This window comes from Cornus florida, unplaced genomic scaffold, assembly GCF_030987335.1.
Source record: "Cornus florida cultivar Cherokee Brave unplaced genomic scaffold, ASM3098733v1 CherokeeBrave_3.0.0_Hap2_Chr11, whole genome shotgun sequence".
NCBI classification, from domain to species: Eukaryota; Viridiplantae; Streptophyta; class Magnoliopsida; order Cornales; family Cornaceae; genus Cornus; species Cornus florida.
In genome coordinates, this window is record NW_026775581.1 from 51740904 (window position 1) to 51768097 (window position 27194).

Below are 27194 nucleotides of genomic sequence, written 5' to 3' on the forward strand. Positions count from 1 at the left end.
AGGAACAAGTTTGAACGATGGGATAGAAAGCTGAAATATGCAGGTTTTATTCGAACGATTGGACATAGAGTGATTTGGATGCAGGTTTGACACAGGTGGGAAGTTCGATCGATCGAACTCATTTTGAAAATGATCGAACTTATGCAAAATGCTCAATTTCAACATAAAAGTGCATGCAATCCTAATCACAGTTCCCAGCAATGCATATGAACCCAAAGCCAATATCTAGACTTCGCAAGAAATGAAATTAAAGATAGAAATGAGGGAGGAATAGGGTTTTGACACCCTACGAAATGTCTTGCTAGTCTTTAACATTTCTAGCAAGACGTTGGGCTCTTTTAGCCCGGATCAAACATCTTGTAGTGCATCCCCTCCTTGATGGGGTGATAAGTGTTTTGAACTCCACCCAACAAATGGTTCCTTAGTTAAAGCAATCTTTGGGCTTCCACGCCCTTTCAAAACAAGACTTTGAAACAATTTTCTTTGGTTCAAGGTTGAAGATGGACTTTTTGAATTGTTGGTCTCACACAAAAACTCAATTCCTTCACATTTAAGGTCATGACATTTCTCCACAACATTAACTTCTTCATGCTTGTCAAATGAATTGGGGGTTGGATTAAAAATATTCCATTTTACCTTCATGTGGCCAAATGAAATCTTCATTATCCCTGTCCTGCAATTAATGTTGGCATTCGCGGTTGCCAAGAAAGGACGGCCAAGGATAATGGGAATTTGGCTCTTAGGATTCGGGACCGGTTCCGTGTCAATGACAACGAAATCAACGGGAAAGAAGAATTTATTAATCTTAATCAATACATCCTCAATGATACCCCTAGGCTTTTGGATGGATAGATCGGCAAGTTGCAAAACCACCGACGTCGGTTTCAAGTCTCCTAAGCCTAATTTGACATATACCGAGTATGGAAGAATATTAACCCTTGCCCCTAAGTCAAAAAAAGCCCGATTAATGATATGATCTCCAATGATGCATGAAGTGGTAGGTGAACCGGGGTCCTTAAACTTCGGAAGAGTGTTATGCTGCAAAATTGAGCTTACTTGCTCGGTTAAGACCAATTTCCTAGGTGCTTGGCTTTTGTTCTTCCTCTTTTGTGTGCATAAGTCTTTTAGAAACTTGGCATAAGCCCGAATTTTCTTGATTGCATCCAAAAGTGGAAGATTGACTTTCACTTGCCTAAACACATCCATAATTTCATTTGCTTTGGCCTTTTGCTTGTCATTTGAAATAGATCTTTTTAAGGCATCCGGGAATTGAGCTCTTGGCTCAAAAACCTTTTCAGAAATTTTCTTTGAAGTCTCTTCAACACAAGAAGTTTTGAAATCATGTTGTAAATCTTTCTTTTCAAAATCACTTTTCAAATCATTTTTCAACACATTCTCATTTGAAAAATCATGTATATACAATGAAGGAGGAATAGGATGTGAAACGGGACTGATGTCCACTTGTGGTTGCACCGGTTCACTCTCTTCATTGGACATACCCACTTGGTTATCCACAATCTTCTCACTTCTCAAGGTACTCACCGCATTGACATGTTCTATTGTGTGACCTTCCGATGAGGAATGAGTCTCCACAACACATTTTTACTTTTGTGGGGCATTCAAAGGCATTTTCCTTTTCTCTCTAGCATTCAAAGTACTAGCTATTTGCCCTACTTGGGTTTCTAGCTTAGCAATGGATTCAGAATGAGAATGAAGTAATTGTGTGTTAGCCTCTAGAGTGCCTAGAGCGGTCAAAACTTTCTCTTCGAAAGCATAACTCCTAGAATTTCCTTGAGAATATAATGGTTAATTAAGAAAATGAGAATTAGAGAATTGATTTCCTTGTGATTTGTGATACCTCTCGGATCCAAGACACGGGTTGATCAGGCCCAGGCCCAGGCCCAGGCCCAAACCCGAGGGAAATATCAAATAATTAATATTTAAAAACGAACACAGATGAGAAAATTAAATAAGAATAAATATTAAAAGCTGAAAAGAATACTAATATAAAATCCTTAACTGATAAAACTTAATAAAATCTAGCTTCCAAAACCTCCATGATTACAACTCGGAAATCCATCTAGTGGACCCTAAATAAAATCCCAACTGAACTGAAATAACTGGAAGTAAATAAAACTGAAGCATCAAAAGAAGTACTATGTAATCTAACGAATGGAAAACTGTCCTCGAACAGCACGATCAAGCTCTAAGGTTGGAACCGTCCTGTACCTGAAAAGAATAAAAGAGTGGGACAGGCCCATGAGCAAGTTCTAATCTAACTACAATCCATACACTGACCCAATACACAGATACACCCTAGATACCTCACAATATCTATGTAGTCCATACATATATATATCGACACTAAAGGACATTCACTAGACTATAATAGGGATCTCAACCTGAATAGAAGGCAAGATGCAAAAACGCACCCAAAGGTGGACATAAGTACCTAGACCTAACAGGGTACACCTACCTACTATATCCAGCTACGCATCCACTGTATATATGCACCCTAACCAGCAAGCCTAAGACTCAAGCTCATCTCATTGTACCATAACCATATATCTAAAGTCCGTCCAAATCCAGAGTATGTCATTCAATTATTCAATGAGGTGACATACAAAACACAGTCCAGTTAGTTATTCAACTTATTTAGCTGATATGACTTAACTACAACCAACTAATCCAAGAAGTCACTCAACTTAGTCAGTTGGTCTGACTCAAACACAAATATTTTACAATCCATTCCTTTAATCCGATAGGTTAGGTCTTAGCATTTTGAAGCTAAACCGTCCCTAGTATGCCACCGTCCTATACCGGTGCATACAATCCTCCATATCCATGTATATTACAATATATAATTCATAATTTAGTAATTTATAGTCCAAACCATTATCCAAGTAGTTGCAGAAAACGTTTCATTATTCTAGCAATTACAACCCAACAGTAATCCAAGTAATTGCAGAAAAGGTTTGATATTTCGACAATTAGCATCCCAAAGCATGTATAGATCTGAACAAATACATAGATGACCCTATCATGCATTTAAAATAAGTTTTATAAACATCCTAAATCTCATTAAATTGCTAAAATTTAGTTATGTAATTAATCCGTCTTTCATCCATTAACAGTATAGAAAATTTACTAATTTAATTCTATTTGTCCCACTGACTCAGAGGCCAACCTTGATCAATCTAAGGTCTTAATGACACCCAAAAAAAACCATTTAATCCCTCTGTGAAGTCCTAAAATTTTCAGAACAGTTCAATCCTCGCACAATTAAAAACAGTGCGTCAAAAACAACAACAGGAAACAATTTTGAGGTAGAGCCTGCTCCAAAACTTTGGGAGCAGGCTCCAATCAGCCTGGAGCTGGCTCCAATAACCTTAGAGCCGGCTATACATGTGTGGGAGCCGACTCCCACTTCTATGGAGCTGGCTCTCACCTCCTCTAAGAGCCGTCTTCAACCGCTGCAACTTCTGCAACCTTCTGCTTTGTCTCCGGTCGCTCCCAACCTGTCTATTTGGTTTTAAACTGTTCCTAAGAGTTCTAACTGTGTCCAGTACAATCCCCATAATGTGTTTACAGTATTTAAAATTAAATACAAAAACTACCAGTTCTACAGACTAAGCAGGCTTTAAGAAAATAACTGAAAACAGACATGCACGAACTGTAATTTAACATATTACAACACATATATATCATCAATATAGCATCTAAAATACATGTAAAACTCAGTTAATGATTAATTAGACCCTAGAGACTATCTAGGTGCACAGAACACAGGCCAACGGGAAGGAGGAAGAAAAGAACTTGCTTATGATTTCAGTTTTGAAATCTCGGTGTCGTGTCCACTGTCCAGCAACACTGAACTACTGTCTATCCTCCTCTTACTTCTGCTCTTCCCTTCTCCTAGGTCTGACCTTGAAGCCTTAGTCGAATCCCACACCGAACGTGCTCTGTTCTCTCAAAACCTCACTTTGTATCTCTCTGTTTTTACAGAACTTACTTCACATTTTTGTGCTATGAGTTATGATCGTAAAACCCTAGGCTACAGCATAATGGTTATATTTATAGGCATAACTCTAAAACCCTACTCCTCGTAATATTTAAGATAGAGCCCTAACTCAGCCGACAAACAACCCTCGTTATAAACTTTGTCGGCTTCCACCCACGGGACTTCTAACAAAAACCCTAAAGAATTTATTAACGTAATAAAAATATTCATTTAACCTAATTACATAATTAAACCTTTATACTAATTAATTAAGGACACATAAATAATAAAAACAATTCAGATAATTTAATTAAACTAAGTAATACAAGAAAAACAAATAATGCAATTAAATCAAATAATCCAAACAAGTTAATTAACCAAGTAACAAAATAATTAAAAACTTAAAAATACAACCAAAACAATTAATTAAAATACCAGGACTATCCTTTTAAAATTAGGGGTATTGCATTCTTCCCCCCTAACAAAAGGAATTTCGTCCTCGGAATTCGCTCTTACCTTCTTTCAATATTTCAGAAAACTGCGAGCAAATGTCATCCTCCCGTTCCCAAGTAGACTCAGCCTCATTTTGATGACTCCACTGAACACGCACCAAAGGGACAACTTTATTACGAAGGATTTGATCCCGACGGTCGACAATACCACACGATGGCTCCAAATAAATTGCGTTCGACTGTAACTCAATCTCCTTAACATCGATATGCTGATACCGATCTTCATCTCGCAGAAATTTTCGCAACTTGGAAACATGAAACACGTTGTGAACGTGATCCAAATTATCCGAAAGTGCCAACCGATAAGCGACAACTCCAACTCGATCTGTAATCATAAATGGACCGACAAACCGCGGAGACAACTTCTCTTTCTTCCCAAAGCACATTACACCCTTCACAGGATACATTTTGAGGAGAACTTGATCCCCAACCTGAAACTCTAAAGCGCGTGTGCGATGATCCACATAACTCTTCTGCCTACTCTGAGCAGTACGAATGCGATCCTTAATAAGTGTAATTTTCTCCAAAGTATCCTTGTTGAACTCAGGACCCAAAAATTTGCTCTCGCCAACCTCCATCTAACAAACAGGCGATCGGCATGGTCGGCTATATAACGCCTTAAATGGTGCCATCCCAATAGTCTTCTAGAAACTATTATTATACTCAAACTCTACAAGAGGTAAGTAATCCTCCCAGTGACCCTCGAAATCAAGAACACAAAACCGAAGCGTATCATCTATAATCTGATTCACCCTCTCAGTCTGTCCATCAGTCTGAGGATGATAAGTAGTACTAAAGTGAAATTCTGGACCCAAAGCCTGCTGAAAACTCTTCCAGAATCCTGACCCAAAGCTCGAATCCCTGTCTGATAGAATAGATAACGGAATGCCGTGCAACTTCACAATCTCTGAAATGTAAAGTCTCGCCAACTGCTCCGAAATGAAGTCAGTGCAAATAGGCAAGAAATGAGCTGATTTCGTCAATCTATCCACGATGACCCAAATGTAATTGTGATCCTTGAAGGAATTTGACAACCCTTCCACAAAATCCACAGAAATGCTCTCCCATTTCCACTCCGGTATCGGCAGTGGCTGTAGAGCTCCAAGCGGCCTTTGATGATCAATCTTAACCATCTGACAAGTACTACACTGAAAAACAAAAAGAGCAATGTCCCTCTTCATACCTGCCCACCAAAACTGTCGCTTCATTTCCTGATACATCTTGTCCCCTCCTGGATGAACAGATAACTCAGAGTGATAAGTCTCAGTCATCACATCCTTCCTCAAATCATCAGCAGATGGTACCACTAACCGTCCCTTGTACCGCAAACCTCCATCAGCCCTAACATGGTAGAATGGAACCTTTCCGGAAGTTATTTCTGTAACTTTGTCAATGCACTGCTGATCCGTTAGTTGTGCCTCCAAAACCTTGTGAATGATAGAAGGTGTAACTACCATACAAGCCATGAAAGCATCCGACAACTCGTCCACCGTCCTCAAAGCATTCCACTCAGTAGCGAATAGAGCAGAAAGACTACCAAAGGTCGGCGACTGAGTGTATCCGCCACCACATTCGCTTTCCCTGGATGGTGCTGTATAGAAAAGTGATAGTCTTTCACAAACTCCAACTACCTGTGCTGTATCATATTCAGCTCCCACTGAGTGAACAAAATACTGCAGACTCTTGTGATCGCTGAATAATCTGAAGGACTCACCCAACAGATAATGCCTCCAAATATGAAAGGCAAAGACCACAGCTGCCAACTCTAAATCATGTGTTGGATAATTAAGCTTGTGAGGCTTAAGCTTTCGAGATCCATACGAAATTAGTCGCTCCTCCTGTATCAACACACATCCCAGACCCTGCAACGAAGCATCTGTGTACACAAGATACTCTATCTTGCTCTGTGGGGTAGACAAAACTGGTGCAGAAGTCAACTTAGTCTTCAGCTCATCAAAAGCTTTCTGACAATTTTCATTTCACACGAACCGTACACCCTTCTTAGTCAGATGAGTGAATGGTCCGACTATGTTTGAGAACCCCTGGATGAACCTCCTATAATATCCTGCCAATCCAAGAAAACTTCGAATCTCGGTAGGTGATGTAGGCTGTCCCCACTCAACCACCGCTAAAACTTAGGCCGAATCCACTGTTATTCCCTTTCGAACACCATGTGACCCAGAAATTTCATATACCGCTGCCAAAATTCACATTTCTCGAACTTGGCATACAACTGGTGCTTACGAAGCGTCTATAAGACTATCCGAAGACGTCTAGCATGATTGTCCTTTGACCTCGAGTAAATCAAAATGTCATCTATGAAGACAATGACAAATTGATCCAAGTAAGCCCTGAAGACTCTGTTCATTAAATCTATGAAAACCGCTGGTGCATTAGTCATTCTGAACGTCATCACATGAAACTCATAAGATCCATATCTAGTGAGAAACGCTATCCTCAGAACATCCTACTCCCGAACCCAAAACTGATGATATCCAGACCGCAGATCAATTTTAGAGAAGTACGTAGCTCCCTTCAATTGATCAAAAAGATCATTAATCCTAGGTAACAGGTACTTGTTACTAATAGTAAGCTTGATCAACTCCCTGTAACCTATACACAGGTGGAGCGAACCATCCTTCTTCTTCGCAAATAACACCGGTGCTCCCCAGGGTGAAGTACTCCTACGAATAAAACCCTGACTGAGTAATTGCTGAATCTGATCCCTCAGCTCTTGCATCTCCACTGGTGCCATCCTATATGGTGCCCTAGCAATAGGCGTAATGCCTGGAGCTAAGTCTATCACAAAGTCAATCTCTCGACTAGGCGGCAACCCTTGAATCTCCTAAAATACATCTGCGAAATCCTATACAATTGGCATGTTATCCAATGATACAGCAGTCCCCTCCTCCGTCTCCTCCTTTATACAAAACAAATAAGTGCTAGTGTCCCGGTTAAAACGTGGCATAGCAACGACGTAAATATCCTGACCAGGTATGGTGAACACAATAGACCTATCCAAAACAAATAACTTGAGCATGGTAGTGATAACCAACCCATCCCAAGTATCACGTCATAAGTGTGCATGTTCAGGACAAAAGATTGGCTAAAAATCCGAGTCTACCAATATCTAGTATCATAGACACATCACTCTTATGAAAAATGGCAGTATTGCCCAACAGTGTAGAAATATCATGAGGACTACTACATACGTGTGTCACCAACCAATCCATGAAAAATCCCATATTTCTAAATACTCCATAGAGCAAAACATGTAAGGTAAAACGAAATACTCTGCAATCATCCCATTTTTAGATTATGGTTCTATCCTGGGAATGCCTCGTTCTAAACCAAACCTACCATATTGATTTACACAAGTTCTCTTATAAACTTCTTGGTAATTAACTTGTCTTCACACCGTGTATTTACAAGCAACTATTTGCTTGCTGGTTCCACAAACCCCAATCACTCCACTGGGATAATCATCTATTTATGCAACATAATCATCCCAATATAGTTTAATAAAACCATATATATTACAAAAATGCTATCACACAACACAATAAAGATAGCCAAAACCGCTAGTTCAATTTATTAAGAACTTTTCCAAACCATAAACTGTCAAACGAATAATTATAAAATATTTTTTAGCAGAATCCTAGTGTACTTGATTAAACCCGTACTACACTTTTACTAGTACCTCCTCTACCACCAATAATTAAAAGTACTCTTAAAAGAGCAGTCATCCTTGACCTCCGGTGCCCTCCATCTTGGATGCTCCGGTATCTCCTCCTTCCTGATCTTCTTCGGGGTCTTCCCCTCCGCTTGGTTCAGCTTTGAGCACCACCGAAGTTGTGTTATATCTACAGTGTGGTGGCCAATCTCGCACAACAGAAACCTTCCTTGCCTTATACTCCGAAACAACACCCATTGGAATCAATTCCTTAGTCTCCAACTTTGCCTTCTTGGTCGGCCTTCGTAGGGGAATCGTTGGAGTAACCTTCTTCCTCCTTGGGTCCTTCTTTGCTTTCATCGTGGACCACATCCATTCCCTAGTGCCAAATATTCTGAACTTATAGAATAAACTTGACATTAGTACTTTCTAAATGATTAGTAAAGGAATACGATGAATCCTAAACTTAAGCTCTAATCAAGAGAAAACGCTACGCGGAAGTTTTAATACGAAACATCCTAGAGACACTTAAACCTGGAGTGCTCTGATACCAACTGTGATACCCCTCGGATCCGAGACATAGGTTGATCAGGCCCAGGCCCAAACCTGAGGGAAATATCAAACAATTAATATTTTAAAACGAGCACAGATGACAAAATGAAATAAGAATAAATATTAAAAGCTAAAAAAAATACTAATATAAAATCCTCAACTGATAAAACTTAATAAAATTCAACTTCCAAAACCTCCATGATTACAACTCGGGAATCCATCCAGTGCAACCCTAAACAAAATCCCAACTGAATAGAAATAACTGGAAGTAAATAAAACTGAAACATCAAGAGAAGTCCTACGTAATTTGAAAAATGGAGAACTGTCCTCGAACAGCACGATCAAGCTCTAAGGTTGGAACCGTCCTGTACCTGAAAAGAATAAAAGAGTGGGTCAGGCCCACGAGCAAGTTCTAATCTAACTACAATCCATACAGTGACCCAATACGCAGATACACCCTAGATACCTCACAATATCTATGTAGTCCATACATATATATATCCACACTAAAGGATATTCACTAGACTATAATAGGGGTCTCAACCTGAATAGAAGGCAACATGCGCAAACGCACCCAAAGATGGGCATGAGTACCTAGACCTAACAGGGTACACATACGTACTATATCCAGCTACACATCCACTGCATATACGCACCATAACCAATGAGCTTGAGACTCAAGCTCATCTCATGGTACCATAACCATATATCTAAAGTCCGTCCAAATCCAGAGTATTTCATTCAATTATTCATTGAGGTGACATACAAAACACAGTCCAGTTAGTCATTCAACTTATTTAGCTGATATGACTTAACTATAACCAACTAATCCAGGAAGTCACTCAACTTAGTTAGTTGGTCTAACTCAAACACAAATAGGATTCAATATTTTATAATCCATTCCTTTAATCCGATAGGTTAGGTCTTAGCATTTTGAAGCTAAACCGTCTCTAATATGCCACCATCCCATACCGGTGCATACAATCCTCCATATCCATGTAAATTACTATATATAATTCATAATTTAGTAATTTATAGTCCAAGCCATTAATTGCAGAAAACGTTTCATTATTCTAGCAATTGCAATCCAACAGTAATCCAAGTAATTGTAGAAAATGTTTGATATTTCGACAATTAGCATCCCAAAGCATGTATAGATCAGAACAAATACATAGATGACCCTATCATGTATTTAAAATAAGTTTTATAAACATCCTAAATCCCATTTAATTGCTAAAATTTAGTTATGCAATTAATCCGTCTTTCATCCGTTAACAGTATAGAAAATTTACTAATTTAATACTGTTTGTCCCACTAACTCAGAAGCAAACTTTGATTAATCCAAGGTCTTAATAACACCCAAAATAAACCATTTAATCCCTCTGTGAAGTCCCAAAATTTTTAGAACAGTTCAATCCTCACATAATTCAAAACAGTGCGTCAAAAACAACATCATGAAACAATTTTAAGGTAAAGTCTGCTCCAAAACTTTGGGAGCAGGCTCCAATCAGCCTAGAACTGGCTCCAATAACCTTGGAGCTAGATCTACAAGTGTGGGAGCCGGCTCCCACTTCTATGGAGCCGACTCTCACCTCCTTTGAGCGCCGTCTTCAACCGCTGCAACTTCTGCGACCTTCTGCTTCGTCTCCGGTCGCTCCCAACTTATCTATTTGGTTTTAAACTATTCCTAAGAGTTCTAACTATGTCCAGTATAATCCCCACGATGTGTTTACAGTAGTTGAAATTAAATACGAAAACTACCAGTTCTACAGACTGAGCATGCTTTAAGAATACAACTGAAAATAGACATGCACGAACTGTAATTTAACAGATTGCAACACATATATATCATCAATATAGCATCTAATATACATGTAAAACTCATTCAATGATTAATTAGACCCTAGAGACTATCTAGGTGCACAGAACACAGGCCAACGGGAAGGAAGAAGAAAAGAACTTGCCTGTGATTTCAATTTTGAAATCTCAGTGTCGTGTCCACTGTCCGGCAACACTAAACTACTGTCTATCCTCCTCTTACTTCTGCTCTTCCCTTCTCCTAGGTCCGACCTTGAAGCTTCAGTCGAATCCCACACCGAGCGTGCTTTATTCTCTAAAAACCTCACTCTGTATCTCTCTGTTTTTATAGAACTTACTTCATGTTTTTGTGCTATGAGTTATGATCGTAAAACCCTAGGCTACAGCATAATGGTTGTATTTATAGGCATAACTCTAAAACCCTACTCCTTGTAATATTAGAGACAGAGCCCTAACTCGGCTGACAAACAACCTTCGTTATAAACTTTGTCGGCTTCCACCCACGGGACTTCTAACAGAAACCCTAAAGAATTTATTAACGTAATAAAAATACTCATTTAACCTAATTACATAATTAAACCTTTATACTAATTAATTTAGGACACATAAATAATAATAAAAATTCAGATAATTTAATTAAACTAAATAATACAAGAAAAACAAATAAAGTAATTAAATCAAATAATCCAAACAAGTTAATTAACCAAGCAACAAAACAATTAAAAACTTAAAAATACAACCAAAACAATTAATTAAAATACCAGGACTATCCTATTAAAATTAGGGGTATTACATTCTTCCCCCCTAACAAAAGAAATTCCGTCCTCGAAATTCGCTCTTACCTTCTTCCAATATTTCAGGAAACTGCGAGCGAATGACATCCTCCCATTCCCAAGTAGACTTAGCCTCATTTTGATGACTCCACCGAACACGCACAAAAGGGAGAACTTTATTACGAAGGATTTGATCCCGACGGTCGATAATACGACACGGTGGTTCCAAATAAGTTGCATCTAGCTGCAACTCAATCTCCCCAACATTGATATGCTGATACCGATCCTCATCTCGCAGAAATTTTCGCAACATGGAAACATGAAACACGTTATGAATGCGATCCAAATTATCCGGAAGTGCCAACCGATAAACGACAGCTCCAACTTGATCCGTAATCATAAATGGACTGACAAACCACGGAGACAACTTCCCTTTCTTCCCAAAGCGCATTACACCCTTCATAGGAGACACTTTGAGGAGAACTTGATCCCCAACCTGAAACTCCAAAGCGCGTGTGCGACGATCCGCATAACTTTTCTGCCTACTTTGAGCAGTGCGCATGCGATCCTTAATAAGAGCAATTTTCTCCGAAGTATCCTTGATGAACTCCGGACCCAAAATTATGCTCCCGCCAACCTCCATCCAACAAATAGGCGATCGGCACGGTTAGTCATATAACGCCTCAAATGTTGCCATCCCAATAGTCTTCTGGAAACTATTGTTATACGCAAACTCCACAAGCGGTAAGTAATCCTCCCAGTAACCCTTGAAATCAAGAACACAAGACCGAAGCATATCCTCTATAATCTGATTCACCCTCTCAGTCTATCTATCAGTCTGAGGATGATAAGCAGTACTAAGGTGTAATTCTGTACCCAAAGCCTGCTAAAAACTCTTCCAGAATCCTGACCCAAAGCTCGAATCCCTATCTGATAGAATAAACAATTGAATGCCATGCAACTTCACAATCTCTGAAATGTAAAATCTCGCCAACTACTCCGAAGTGAAGTCAATGCGAATAGGCAAGAAATGAGCTGATTTCGTCAATCTATCCACGATGACCCAAATATAATTGTAATCCTTGAACGAATTTGGCAACCCTTCCACAAAATCCATAAAAATGCTCTCCCATTTCCACTCCGGTATTGGCAATGGCTGTAGAGCTCTTAGTGGCCTTTGATGATCAATCTTGACCATCTGACAAGTACTACACTGAGAAACAAAAAGAGCAATGTCCCTCTTCATACCTGCCCACCAAAACTGCCGCTTCATATACTGATACATCTTGTCCCATTCTGGATGAACAGAGAACTCAGAGTGATGAGTCTCAGTCATCACATCATTCCTCAAATCATCAGCAGAAGGTACCACTAACCGTCCCTTGTACTGCAAACCTCCATCAGCCCCAACATGGTAGAATGGAACCTCTCCGGAAGCTATTTCTGCAACTTTGTCAATGCACTGCTGATCCGTTAGTTATGCCTTCAAAACCTTGTGAATGATAGAAGGTGTAACTACTATACAAGCCATGAAAGCATCCGACAACTCATCCACCGTCCTCAAAGCATTCCACTCAATAGCGAATAGAGCAGAAAGACTACCAATAGGTCGGTGACTGAGTTTATCCGCCACCACATTCGCTTTCCCTGTATGGTATTGTATAGAAAAATGATAGTCTTTCACAAACTCCAACCACCTGCGCAGTCTCATGTTCAGCTCCCACTGAGTGAACAAATACTGCAGACTCTTGTGATCACTGAATAATTTGAAGGACTCACCCAACAGATAATGCCTCTAAATACGTAAGGTAAAGACCACAGCTGCCAACTCCAAATCATGTGTTGGATAATTAAGCTTGTGAGGCTTAAGCTTCCGAGATCCAAACGCAATCAGTCGCTCCTCCTGCATCAACACACATCCCAGACCCTGTAACGAAGCATTTGTGTACATAAGATACTCTATCCTACTTTGTGGGGTAGACAAAACCGGTGCAGACGTCAACTTAGTCTTCAGCTCATCAAAAGCTTTCAGACAATTTTCATCCCACACGAACCGTACACCCTTCTTAGTCAGATGAGTGAGTGGTCCGGCCATATTTGAGAACCCCTGGATGAACCTCCTGTAATATCCTGCCAATTCGAGAAAACTCCGAATCTCGATAGGTGATGTAGGCTGTCCCCACTCAACCACCGCTAAAAATTTGGCCGAATCCACTGCTATTCCCCTTTCGAACATCACGTGACCTATAAATTTCACCTCCTGCTGCCAAAATTCACATTTCTCAAACTTGGCATACAACTAGTGCTCATGAAGCGTCTATAAGACTATCCAAAGATGTCTAATATGATCGTCCTCTGACCTCGAGTAAATCAAAATGTCATCTATGAAGACAATGACAAATTAATCCAAGTAAGCCATGAAGACTCTGTTTATTAAATCCATGAAAACCGCTGGTGCATTAGTCAATCTGAACGGCATCACACGAAACTCATAAGATCCATATCTAGTGAGAAACGCTATCCTCAGAACATCCTGCTCCCGAACCCAAAGCTGATGATATCTAGACCACAGATCAATTTTAGAGAAGTACGTAGCTCCCTTCAATTGATCAAAAATATCATCAATCCTAGGTAACGGGTATTTGTTACTAATAGTAACATTGTTCAACTACCTGTAACCTATACACAGGCGGAGCGAACCATCCTTCTTCTTCACAAATAACACCGGTGCTTCCCAGGGTGAAGTACTCCTACGAATAAAACCCTGACTGAGTAATTGCTGAATTTGATCCCTCAGCTCTCGCATCTCCACTGGTGCCATCCTATATGGTGCCCTAGCAATAGGCGTAGTGCCTAGAGCTAAGTCTATCACAAAGTCAATCTCTCGACTAGGCGGCAACCCTGGAATCTCCTGAAATACATCCGGGAAATCCTATACAATTGGCATGTTATCCAATGATACAGTAGTCCCCTCCTCCATACAAAACAAATAAGTGCTAGTGTCCCCGTTAAAACGTGGCATAGCAATGACGTAAATATCCTAACCAGGTATGGTGAAAACAATAGACCTATCCAAAATAAATAACTTGAGCATGGTAGTGATAACTAACCCATCCCAAGTATCACGTCATAAGTGTGCATGTCCAGGACAAAAGATTGGCTAGAAATCCGAGTCTACCAATATCTAGTGTCATAGGCACATCACTCTTATAAAAAATGGCAATATTGTCCAACAGTGTAGAAATATCCTTAGGACTACTACATACGTGTGTCACCAACCAATCCATGAAAATCCCATATTTCTAAATACTCCGTAGAGCAAAACACATAAGGTAAAACGAAATGCTCCGCAATCGTCCCATTTTTAGATTATGGTTCTATCCTGGGAATGCCTCCTTCTAAGCCAAACCTACCATATTGATTTACATAAGTTCAACATGTCTCCACACCATGTATTTACAAGCAACTATTTGCTTACTGGTTCCACAAACCCCAATCACTCCGCTGGGATAATCATCTATTTATGCAATATAGTCATCCCAATATAGTTTAATAAAATCATATATATCACAAAAATGCTATCACACAACACAATAAAGATAGCCAAAACCGCGAATTCACTTTATTAAGAACTTTTCCAAACCATAAACTGTCAAACGAATAATCATAAAATATTCTTTAATAGAATCTAAGTGTACTTGATTAAACCCGTACTATAATTTTACTAGTACCTCTTCTATGACCAGTAATTAAAAGTACTCTTAAAAGAGCAGTCATCCTTGACCTCCGGTGCCCTCCATCTTGGATGCTCCTGTTTCTCCTCCATCCTGATCTTCTTCAGGGTCTTTCTCTCCGCTTAGTTAAACTTTGAGCACCACCGAAGTTGTGTTAGGTCCATAGTATGGTGGCCAATCTCGCACAGCAGAAACTTTCCTTGCCTTGTACTTCAAAGCAACACCCATTGGAATCAATTCCTTAGCCTCCAACTCTGCCTTCTTGGTCAGCCTTCGTAGGGGAATCGTCGGAGTAACCTTCTTCCTCTTTGGGTCCTTCTTTACTTTTATCGGGGACCATATCCTTTTCCTAGTGCCAAACATTCTAAAAAATACAGAATAAACTTGACATCGGTAATTTCTAAATGAACCGTAAAGGAATACGATGAATCCTAAATTTATGCTCTAATCAAGAGAAAACGCTACGCGGAAGTCTTAATACGAAATATCCTAGAGACACTTGAACCTGGAGTGCTTTAATACCAACTGTGATACCCTCCCTCCCCTCAAATCCGAGACACGGGTTGAGTAAGCCCAGGCCCAAAATATTTTAAAATGAATACAGATGATTAAATGAAATAAGAATCAATATTTAATGCTGAAAAGAATACTAATATAAAATCCTCAACTGATAAAACTTAATAAAGTCAAACTTCCAAAACCTTCATGATTACAACTCGGGAATCCATCTAGTGGACCCCTAAACAAAATCCCAACTGAATTGAAACAACTGGAAGTAAATAAAACTGAAACTTCGAGAGAATTCCTACGTAATCTGACAAATGAAAAACTATCCTCGAACAGCACAATCAAGCTCTAAGGCTGGAACTGTCCTGTACCTGAAAAGAATAAAATGGTGGGTCAGGCCCACGAGCAAGTTCTAATCTGACTGCAATCCATACACTGACCCGATACGCAGATACACCCTAGATACCTCACAATATCTATGTAGTCCATACTTATATATATCCACACTAAAGGACATTCATTAGACTATAATAGGCGTCTCAATCTGAATAGAAGGCAACATGCGAAAACGCAACCAAAGGTAGGCATGAGTAGCTATACCTAACAGGGTACACCTACCTACTATATCCAGCTACGCATCCACTGCATATACACACCATAACCAACGATCCTGAGACTCAAGCTCCTCTCGTGGTACCATAACCATATATTTAAAGTCCATCCAAATCCAGAGTATGTCATTCAATTATTCATTGAGGTGATATATAAAACACAGTCCAGTTAGTCATTCAACTTATTCAGCTGATATGACGTAACCACAACCAACTAATCCAAGAAGTCACTCAATTTAGTCAGTTGGTCTGACTCAAACACAAATAGGATTCAATGTTTTACAATCCATTCCTTTAATCCGATAGGTTAGGTCTTAGCATTTTGAAGCTAAGCCTTCCCTAGTATGCCACCGTCCCGTACCGGTGTATACAATCCTCCATATCCATGTAAATTACAATATATAATTCATAATTTAGTAATTTACAGTCCAAACCATTATCCAAGTAGTTGCAGAAAATGTTTTATTATTCTAGCAATTGCAATCCAACAGTAATCCAAGTAATTGCAGAAAATGTTTGATATTTTGATAATTAGCCTCCCAAAGCATGTATAGATCTAAACAAATACATAGATGACCCTATCATGCATTTAAAATAAGTTTTATAAACATCCTAAATCCCATTAAATTGCTAAAATTTAGTTATGCAATTAATCCGTCTTTCATCCGTTAGCAGCATAGAAAATTTACTAACTTAATACTGTTTGTCCCACTGACTCAAAGGCCCAATCTAAGGTCTTAATAACACCTAAAATAAACCATTTAATCCCTCTGTGAAGTCCCAAAATTTTTAGAACAGTTCAATCCTCGCATAATTCAAAACTGTGCGTCAAAAACAACATCAGGAAACAATTTTGAGGTAAAGCTCGCTCCAAAACTTTGGGAGCAGGCTCCAATCAGCCTGGAGCCAGCTCCAATAACCTTGGAGCTAGCTCCCACTTCTATGGAGCCGGCTCTCACCCCCTCTGAGAACCGTCTTCAACCGCTGCAACTTTTGCGACCTTCTGCTTCGTCTCCGGTCGTTCCCAACCTGTCTATTTGGTTTTAAACTATTCCTAAGAGTTCTAACTGTGTCCAGTATAATCCCCATGATGTGTTTACAACAGTTGAAATTAAATACAAAAACTACCAGTTCTACAGACTAAGCATGCTTTAAGAATACAACTGAAAACAGACATGCACGAACTGTAATTTAACAGATTACAACACATATATGTATCATCAATATAGTATCTAATATACATGTAAAACTCAGTTAATGATTAATTAGACCCTAGAGACTATCTAGGTGCACAGAACACAGGCCAACGGGAAGGAGGAAGAAAAGAACTTGCCTGTGATTTCAGTTTTGAAATCTCGGCGTCGTGTCTACTGTCCGGCAACATTGAACTACTGTCTATCCTCCTCTTACTTCTGCTCTTCCCTTCTCCTAGGTCTGGCCTTGAAGCCTCAGTCGAATCCCACACCAAACGTGCTCCGTTTTCTCAAAACCTCACTTTGTATCTCTCTGTTTTTACAGAACTTACTTCACGTTTTTGTGCTATGAGTTATGATCATAAAACCCTAGGCTATAGCATAATGGTTCTATTTATAGGCATAACTTTAAAACCTTACTCCTTGTAATATTAGAGATAGAGCCCTAACTCGGCCGACAAACAACCCTCGTTATAAACTTTGTCGGCTTCCACCCACGGGACTTCTAACAGAAACCCTAAAGAATTTATTAACGTAATAAAAATACTCATTTAACCTAATTACATAATTAAACTTTTATACTAATTAATTAAGGATACATAAATAATAAAAACAATTCAAATAATTTAATTAAACTAAGTAATACAAGAAAAACAAATAATGCAATTAAATCAAATATTAAATCAAATAATCCAAACAAGTTAATTACCCAAGCAACAAAACAATTAAAAACTTAGAAATACAACCAAAACAATTAATTAAAATACCAGGACTATCCTTTTAAAAAAATTCGGGGTATTACATGATTGAAATGGTCTATATCATTAGGAACCTTGGCTTTGCATCGGAAGTGGAATATATTTCCCTTGGAAACCACCTTGGGGAAGGTTCGAGCCTTCCCCTTGGTTTTTCCAAGAGAAATTCGGGTGATTCCTCCAACTAGGATTATAATGATTGGCATAAGGATTGTTCCCTTAACAAAAGTTGCATTGACTTGTTTATGATGCTCATTTTGCACATGTCCATGGGGACAATTGGAAGTAGAATGTAAAACACTTGAACAAGTCATACATATCTCATTGGATGCATGATGGGAATGGTTAGGGATAGAAGATATTTGATTTGCCGAGTTTTGGTTGATCAAAAATTGATCAAACCTTTGAGATAATGATTTCATCTCGGCGGCTATTTTATTAGAATGGTCGACTTGATGTAAGCCAACACTTTTCCTTCCACTTAAATTCATACTCTTCTTGGAAGATAAAGTTCGATGCAAAGAATTCTCACTCATGCTCTCATAAAGACGCCACACGTCATCCTCATGCCTATCAATGTAAGAGCCACCCATGGAAGCATCAACCATGCCCTTGTAATTGTCCGATAAGCTCTCAAAGAAATATTGAACTAATTGCGATTTGGGCATGTCATAATGTGGACATTTCCTAAGCAATTCATTAAAGAATTCCCATGCCTCATGGAACGTTTCCTCATCCCCCTGTGAAAACTCTCGAATTGAGGTTCTCATGGCATTAGTCTTAGAAAACGGATAATACTTCTTCAAGAACTCTTGTTGCATTTCTGCCCAAGAAGTTGTTGAAAAAGGCCTAAGATTGTTAAACCAATATTTTGTCTTATCTTTAAGGGTGAATGGAAAAAGTTTAGGCCTTAAGACCTCTTCCAGCATGTCCCTGTATCTCACGGTGGAACATACTTCAAGAAACTCATCCAAATGCTTGTAAGGTTTTTCACTTTGAAGTCCATGATAGTTAGAAAGCATTTGAATGGTTTGTGGTTTGATCTCATAGTGGTGTGCTCTAAATGGTGGCAATTGAATGTATGTGGGTGCATTATATTCAATAGGCACATAGTGATCTCTTAAAGTAAGGGGATGATTAGCAATTGGATGTGCAACATAGACACCTTGATTGCCTTGAATGATGGGAGGTGGTGGAGCATAGATTGGCCTTGGTATTCCTAATGGAACTTGGCCTTGTTGTTATGGTGGATGAACGAATGGCCTTGGCATGCCTAATGGTACTTGCATGTTATCATGATGCACATTGGGATGGAGGATACCTTGTTGGTCTATGTGACCAAGGTCCTCCACATGGTCCTCATTATATCCTTCCATTGATGAAATGGATTGACTAGAACTTCCTCTTCCCCTAGGGTTTCAAACAACGGATTCAAGATGAAAATTTAAAGGGACAAGAGTGGGTCTCAATGATTTACGACCATGCATGCACAATGCAACACAACAAGCAATAATGACAAACACTTCACCTTCACAACAAATCAACAATCAACAAACTTCCTCCACACACAATGTTCCCATACTCCCATGCTATCAACAATATGCAAGAAAAGTAAATTACCTCCACATGGGCTCATGATTTATCTAGGAATTGAAATACAAGACTACACGCGGGCCGACGATTTAACTAGAGATTGAGTTCAGAAAGAGCTCACAAAGGATCCTTTACCACTTCAATTTAATTTCAATTTTTGGCCGTGCAAATTTTTAGAATTTTGCCTTTTTCCTTAACTTTTGCTTAGCTTCTTTGCTTGAAATGCTCATTTGCTCACCTTCTTACTCAATGCACCTAGTCAAACAAGAACCAACACAATAAGTAATCAAAATAAAAATGAAAACAAAGTAAAGACATGATCAAAAGAGTACTAATTCCTAATTGATTCCACAAATACGACGTTGCCAATCAATCCCTGGCAATGGCGCCAAAAACTTAGTGGGTTTTGGGTCATCACTCCAAACCCCAACAGTCTGTGATACCAAAAGATAGTGGTGTAGAACTATGATGAATGTGGCCAAGTTTTACATTTAGAAATTGCCACTGCTACCTTTCACTAAAAATATAGCTAGGGCAAGTAGGGATCGTCCCAAGGGATTGGTGGGTTATACTAGGTTAAGGAATCAAGATTAGGATTAGTAGGTCGAGTGATCAAAAGATTGGTTGGTGGTTGAATTACACTAAGATGTAATTTAAACTAAAGTAGGCAATTAAATGTAAATGAGAGAAAATAAGAGAGAGATCCTGGGGTTTACAGATCACCACTAAGCATAGCTTTTTTACACCCTTAATGAATGATTAATGAGGGGGAAAAACATATATTGCAACAAAGTATGTGTGTGTGGTTGTTTCAACAAGCATGGATGACAAATTAAGCATATATTGTCTAAGCAACATGGTGGATAACACAACATATCAAATTAAGCCATTAATCCTCTCTTTAAGCTCACAACCAAACACATCACAAGGTTAGAGATATATGTAACTTACTTTCATAAGTATGGAACATCAAAAAACAAGCATGGATTGTCCTCCCATTTAACATCTAAACTACAACTACACTATAATTAAGCTAATGACATGAAATTAAACTAATTAAACTAAGGGAGAGGTACAATCTATCAAGAAATGAGTATGAACCATCAAATAAAACTCAAGAACATTTCATTAAGCACTATGTCTTGACAATCTTTAAGTCTATAGCATTAATACACATAGACATGCATCAATAACACAAGAAATAGAGACAAACACATGAACATCTATTCTAGCATACATAGACATATGGATAGAATGAAATGATCAATTGGAAGCATTAAACCACATAAATCATTTAATAAACAAGATCTATATATATATAAGTGTTAAAACATGTATCACAATACAAATCCCCTCAAAAATACATAAATCAAGATGTAGAAAGCATGCTTAGGGCTAACTCTAGCCCCAAGAAGATGTCTAGCCACTCATAGATAGTGTCCTCCAACCCTCAAGGGCTAACTCCATGGTAGAGATTGCTCCTCTTCTTGGTTGATGGAAGAACTCCAAGCTTGTGTCTCTAGCCTCCTCCTTTCTTTTCTTCTTCCCTTGCTAAGATATGAAAATTATACCTCTCCAGTGTATCCAAAGTCTCTAATTCTTCTCCTCTAAGTCTCTCTCAAAAAGTAGCTCATATTCCTTATATAGGTAGGTCAAATATCACCCCAAATGAGCTGGGCTCGTACACCAATCATCCTCCAATGATTAGATATGAGACAACTTTTAATGAGCTAGAATTTGGATTTTCTCGAGATTTAGAAAGTTCGATCAATCGAACTTGTGGTGAGATCGATCGAACTTGGCTGATATCTATCGAATTGAAGCTGGATCGATCCTCTACAGCGGCGCCTTTTTGGATAAAAACAAATCTGAGATATTTTGAAGATATTTTTGGGAAAAGGACAAAAGTGGTTGGTAGGGTGGTACAGCTGGATAAGATCTAGCATGTGGATAAGGATAAGAAAGTTCGATCGATTGGAGAATCAAGTTAGATCGATCGAACTTTGAGATCTTTGAATAGGGACAAACATAGCTCAGATCCATCTTGAAGTGCTGAGATCGATGAAAGTTGGATCGATCGAACTTTTATTGAGATCGATCGAAGTTGCTGAAATTCCACCCTTTGCTTCCTTTTGCTCTACTTTGTTTCTTTCTTTGATTAATCCCAGAATTGCTTCATTTCTGCTCTTATTTAGCTGAGTTAGCTTATTTTAAGGATAAGTACCTACAAATGGAAATAATATGAAATCAATACAAAGCGAAAAAATAAGATAGATAAAGGTTCTAGAATACCTAAGCTTAAGAGGTTTAAATGCGCATTTTTCAGCGCTCATCAATTATAGTGCTATTATTTGTCTTTACGTTGATGACTTGCTAATTTTTAGAACAAATATGAGAGGTATTTCTGAAATTAAGAAGTATCTAACTTCATACTTTAAAATGAAAGATCTTAATGAAGTAGATACTATTTTAGGAATTAAAGTAAAGAAACATGAAAAGGGGTATGCATTGTGTCAATCTCATTATATTTAAAAGATGCTTCTTAAATATAATTATTTAGGAATTAAAGAAACTAGTACCCCTTATGATTCAAGTACTAAAATGCTTAAAAATTCTGGCAGAGCAATTGCACAGCTTGAGTATGCTAGTGTTATAGGGAATATGATGTATGCTATGCATTCTACAAGGCTGATATAGCATTTGCTGTGTGTAAACTTTCTAGGTACACAAGTAATCCTAGTATAGTTCATTGGAAAGAAATTATTAGAATCCTTAGATATCTTAAGGGAACAGTGGACCAAGGACTGTTTTATAATGTTTTCCAGCAGTACTAGAAGGATACTCAGATGCTAGTTGGATTACTAGTGCAAGTGATAATAAGTCCACGTCTGGATGGATATTTACAATTGGTGGAGGAGCTATTTCTTGGGTATCTAAGAAACAGACGTCCATAACACATTCAACAATGAAATCTGAGTTTATTGCATTAGCGGCAGCCGGCAAGGAAGCAGAATGGTTAAGAAATTTATTATTAGATATAGAGTTGTGGCCATAACCGATGCCATCTATTTCTTTGCACTGCGATGGTGAGGCAACTATGTCTAGAGCATATAATAAAATATATAATGGAAAGTCTAGACATATCAGTTTGAGACTTGAGTATGTTAGACAATTAATAAATGATGGAGTTATTAACATAATATATGTTAAGTCAAGTAATAACTTAGCAGATCCTCTTACTAAAGGACTCTCAAGTGATTCGGTAAAAATTACGTCTAGTGGAATGGGGCTGAAACCCTTTGTTAAAAATCACCAGTAATGGTAACTCGACTTTGTACTAGAATACCACTAGTCCAAAGTTTAATGCGTAATAACAAGTTACTGATATATGGTTGTATAAGCACTGAAAAAATATATATATTTATGCCCCTTCCAGGATGTTCAGTGCAGACTACTACGTTTTGAGGATGAGTTATATACTCTTAAACAAGTTCAAAATTTTGAAGTGTCTATAGTAGCAGGGACACATATTGGAACTTCTCCTATATGAACATAAGAAGTGGTGCCACTTCTAGCAAGGGTTATTAGGGTTTACTCTTGTAAATGTTCATGAAACAAGGATGAGCACATGGCCATAATAGTGCTAAAGAAAATATAGACATCTCATAGAAACTGGATAGAATAATGTGTGTGGTATTTCTGGTTTTAATAAAAGGAGACTTGGTTTAAGCTAAGGCCACCATTGTTCTTCATTAAAACTTTGAATTGCTTACACTAATTGAAGGTTTAAATCGATAGATACCTTCTTGTATGTATGATAATATCACATCCACTGGATACCAATATATTACAATATAGTGGGGGATTGTTAAATATATTATAATATATATATGTGTGTGTGTGTGTGTGTGTGTGTATGTGTGACTTTTGATTTTAGGTTATTCAGATAATACATGGCTTTTGGTTTACACCTTTTGAATAGGTTACAACTATTGAGATGGTATATGACTTTTAGTTTACAACTCTTGAATAGGTTACAACTATTCAGAAGATATGTGACTTTTGGGTACAACTCTTGAATAGGTTACAACTATTCAGAAGATATGTGACTTTTGGTTTGCAACTTTTGAAAGTTTATAAATAGTGATGGTGCCACACATTCTATATACACTTTTCTGTTCTCTTTCTTGTGTTTTCTAGTCATAACAATTTCAACGAGTGTTTAGGGAATTCCTTCAGTATTGCTAACTGCAGGAATTCAGACTTTGTTGTATCCTGGGGGTGTTTTGCTACAGAACCCGTTAGCAAACTCAATTTGAGTGGGGGCAAATAACACTTTAAGGAAAGTGAATACACGCCTCAAAGTCTGTATTTTGTTTAACATCAGTGTGCTTGAGAAGGTCTGGTTATCTCCAATAATTTTTGAATCAATTGCTTCAACATTTTTTTTTTTTTAAAAAAAAAAAAAAAAAAACAGTGCAAACCACCACTCGATGGTGTTGTAACTCGTCCATCTAAATCTGAAGTATTTCTGTGAGCAAAACTCTACCATTAGTTTCTAATGGGCAGGAATAAGTTACTAACGTTTTTAACATCTCTTTGACACATGCTTGAAACAGTTAAAGCCAATTACCCTTTCAAGTCCTTACTACTTTACTAGTATGTACAATATTCTAGTCCCATGACAAGTTTCAATTGATATAAACTTAAAAAATGGAGTAACAAGCAGCATGTGCATTTGAGAGAGAGAGAGGGGTGTAGGGTAGGGAGGGGGTTTTATACACAGAATGTGGGAGGGGCAATATGGGGAGGCAAAAAGGGCAAAATTGAATTTTAAAGTTTACTTTTCGCTAAAAGTGGTCAGTGGTGGGTATTTGCATATTTTTTAAGAATAGGGACTGACATAAGTCCTTACCACAATGGTAAGACCCAGACAATCAATCTCTAAACTTCAAGGCGACACTATAAGTGATACTAACAATGCAATTAATGATCTCACTACCCGGAACATCTATCAATCGACTCAATCCCAAAAGCATCTTTACGCAAAAAGAACTCAAAAGAAATGGCAACCCTTGCTATACCATCAAACAATCAAATCGATCACTATGACTGACCTCAAGACAACCATCAATCATCGCCTTAACATAGGACACTGGAAACAAAACTCAAGAGATCTCATACCTCTAACAACCTCAAACTCATATCTTCATCAATCAAAGGGAATACGCCTATCAAAACAAAGGTCAACACTGATTCCATTCAAACTGCACCCGTAGCTAGCAACAACAATGAACCCAAAACATCCATACCTCGTAATGGCCCAAAACCGACAATATCTTCCGATATCGCGAGTCCAAAACCATCAATCATGTAAACAATCCATAAAGCACTAAAGTTAAGAAAAGAACTCATCTCACAAGAGCCTAAATGAAAGGTGTCTCTCCACCTAACCCAAAACCAATGCTAGGTCAACAACAACCTACACTACTATGAAACTGTGACAACAATCACTACCAAACTTCAAGGAACAGTGCTGAAGCAATAACCAAACACCTATGCCATCATGCTAAGTGCCTAACTTACCACGCACCACAACCTCGTCTTATGACTTCTATGACCAATCCCATGTCATGCCAAACATGCAACAACAATCATGTATATACAAGTCAAATTTACCATACATCATATGTCATGCTTAATACTTTAAAATCAAAAAACGTGAGACAATTAGCATACGCACATAGCATATACAAGTTGCAACTAGCATGCTCTTTTACAAAATGCACTTAACAATACATAAAGACCAAAATGCAACCCAGTGCAACCCCATCAAATGAAAGTATGAATGAAATATGAAAATACACATAAAGACGCATAAATCATACGACATCACATAATCAATGCTTTAAAATAAGTATTCCAATCATGTTAAGTCACATAGTAAAAGCACCAAACAAGTTAGCACATAAGCACTTAAATCATATTAAGTTATGTAGTATAAGTATTAAACACTTAAGCACTTTATGCACGTAAACATGTGAACACATCAAAGCATGTTAACAAGAAGGATGAAATGAACCCAAACCCATCGCAAGTGGTATCACAAGATATGGACACCACCTCCTCTAAAATGACTTCCCAAGAAGTCACGGAACTCTAAAAGAAATAAATGCGGAAACTATGGTTTAGAACGGTCAAGGAATGCACTAGGGGTAAAATGGTCATTTCAAATAGAAATGGATATTATTATGCATACCATTGGATAGACAACGAAAAATTAATAAACTTTGACTCAAAAATCAATTGATTTGGAGTTAAAACGAAAAATATATGAATTTATGAAATTTTACAAAAACGTTGCCAAAATGTGCCTGGTACAATCGATTTGGCTGCAAGCAGTCATTTGTTTGAAAACACGTGATTTTTAAGGCTGAAACGGGACTTTATCGAAAAAGTTTATGAAGAAACCTCCCCTAAAAATGAGTCCTATGATCAAACATGGTCCAAACCAAAAATAAAAAGTAACATAAAATGACCAAAGTGCCCCCAAATGCAAGGTATATCAAGAAGAAAAAGCATTTGGGTGCAAGTAGTCATTTTTTGAAAACGCTTGATTTTCAGGGCTAAATTGGGACTTTTTGGAACAAGTTTGTGAAGTAACCCCCCCCCCCCCCCCCTCCTCCTAAAAATGAGTTATCTGATCAACTATGATCCAAACCAGAAATAAAAAGCAATATAAAATGACCTAAATGCCCCCGAGTGAAAGGTATGTCGAAGATAAAAACATGCTGAAAAATGACATCCTTTATATACATAAAAAGTTCTTGGCTCTTAGCCTCATTACATACAAATTAAAGTAGCATAAAAATAGAGTATTTAAGTTCATTTTACACATCCAAAAGGAAGTAAGGCATGCTTCTAAACAAGTTATACATTAACAACTTCAAAAGAGCAAAATCATGCTAACACTTGCATGTCAAAAATATACAAAAGGTATCTAAATGAAACTCAAGCCAAGCTAAGGATATTGTGCATCCAAAAAGAGAGTCTCCTTGCCTGAAAAACAAATAATACTCCTAGTTTTCAAAAGGATATAAAGGGAATTTAATTATTTATTTTAGTATATTTTAATTGATTGTGTGGCTATTTGTTTACGTGACTATGTGTATGTGCTTATTTACTTAGTAGATTGAATTGTTTGATGTGTATTGTGTGTCCTATTGATGTGTATTTATGTAATGTGATTTATGTGATTAATTGAGTATATAAGGATAGAGTAATATTATTATTAATGGTAATAATAATAATATTAGGATGGTTAATATATTTATATAATTATAAATTGTATATTTATATATATGCATCACATATCAAACTACTATTTATATATATGTATTTCTTTTATTTTCCTTTTTCTTTTAATTAGTTTTAAGGAAGGAATTGGAGATAAAATAGGATTAGGGTTGAATT

At 37.8% G+C, this 27194-nt stretch overlaps 1 pseudogene; it reads left to right on the forward strand.

Annotated features, from left to right (window-relative positions):
* The first annotated feature begins 18794 nt into the window (after nucleotides 1-18794).
* LOC132287549 (small nucleolar RNA R71) lies at nucleotides 18795-18893 on the forward strand (annotated as a pseudogene).
* Nucleotides 18894-27194: the final 8301 nt, after the last annotated feature.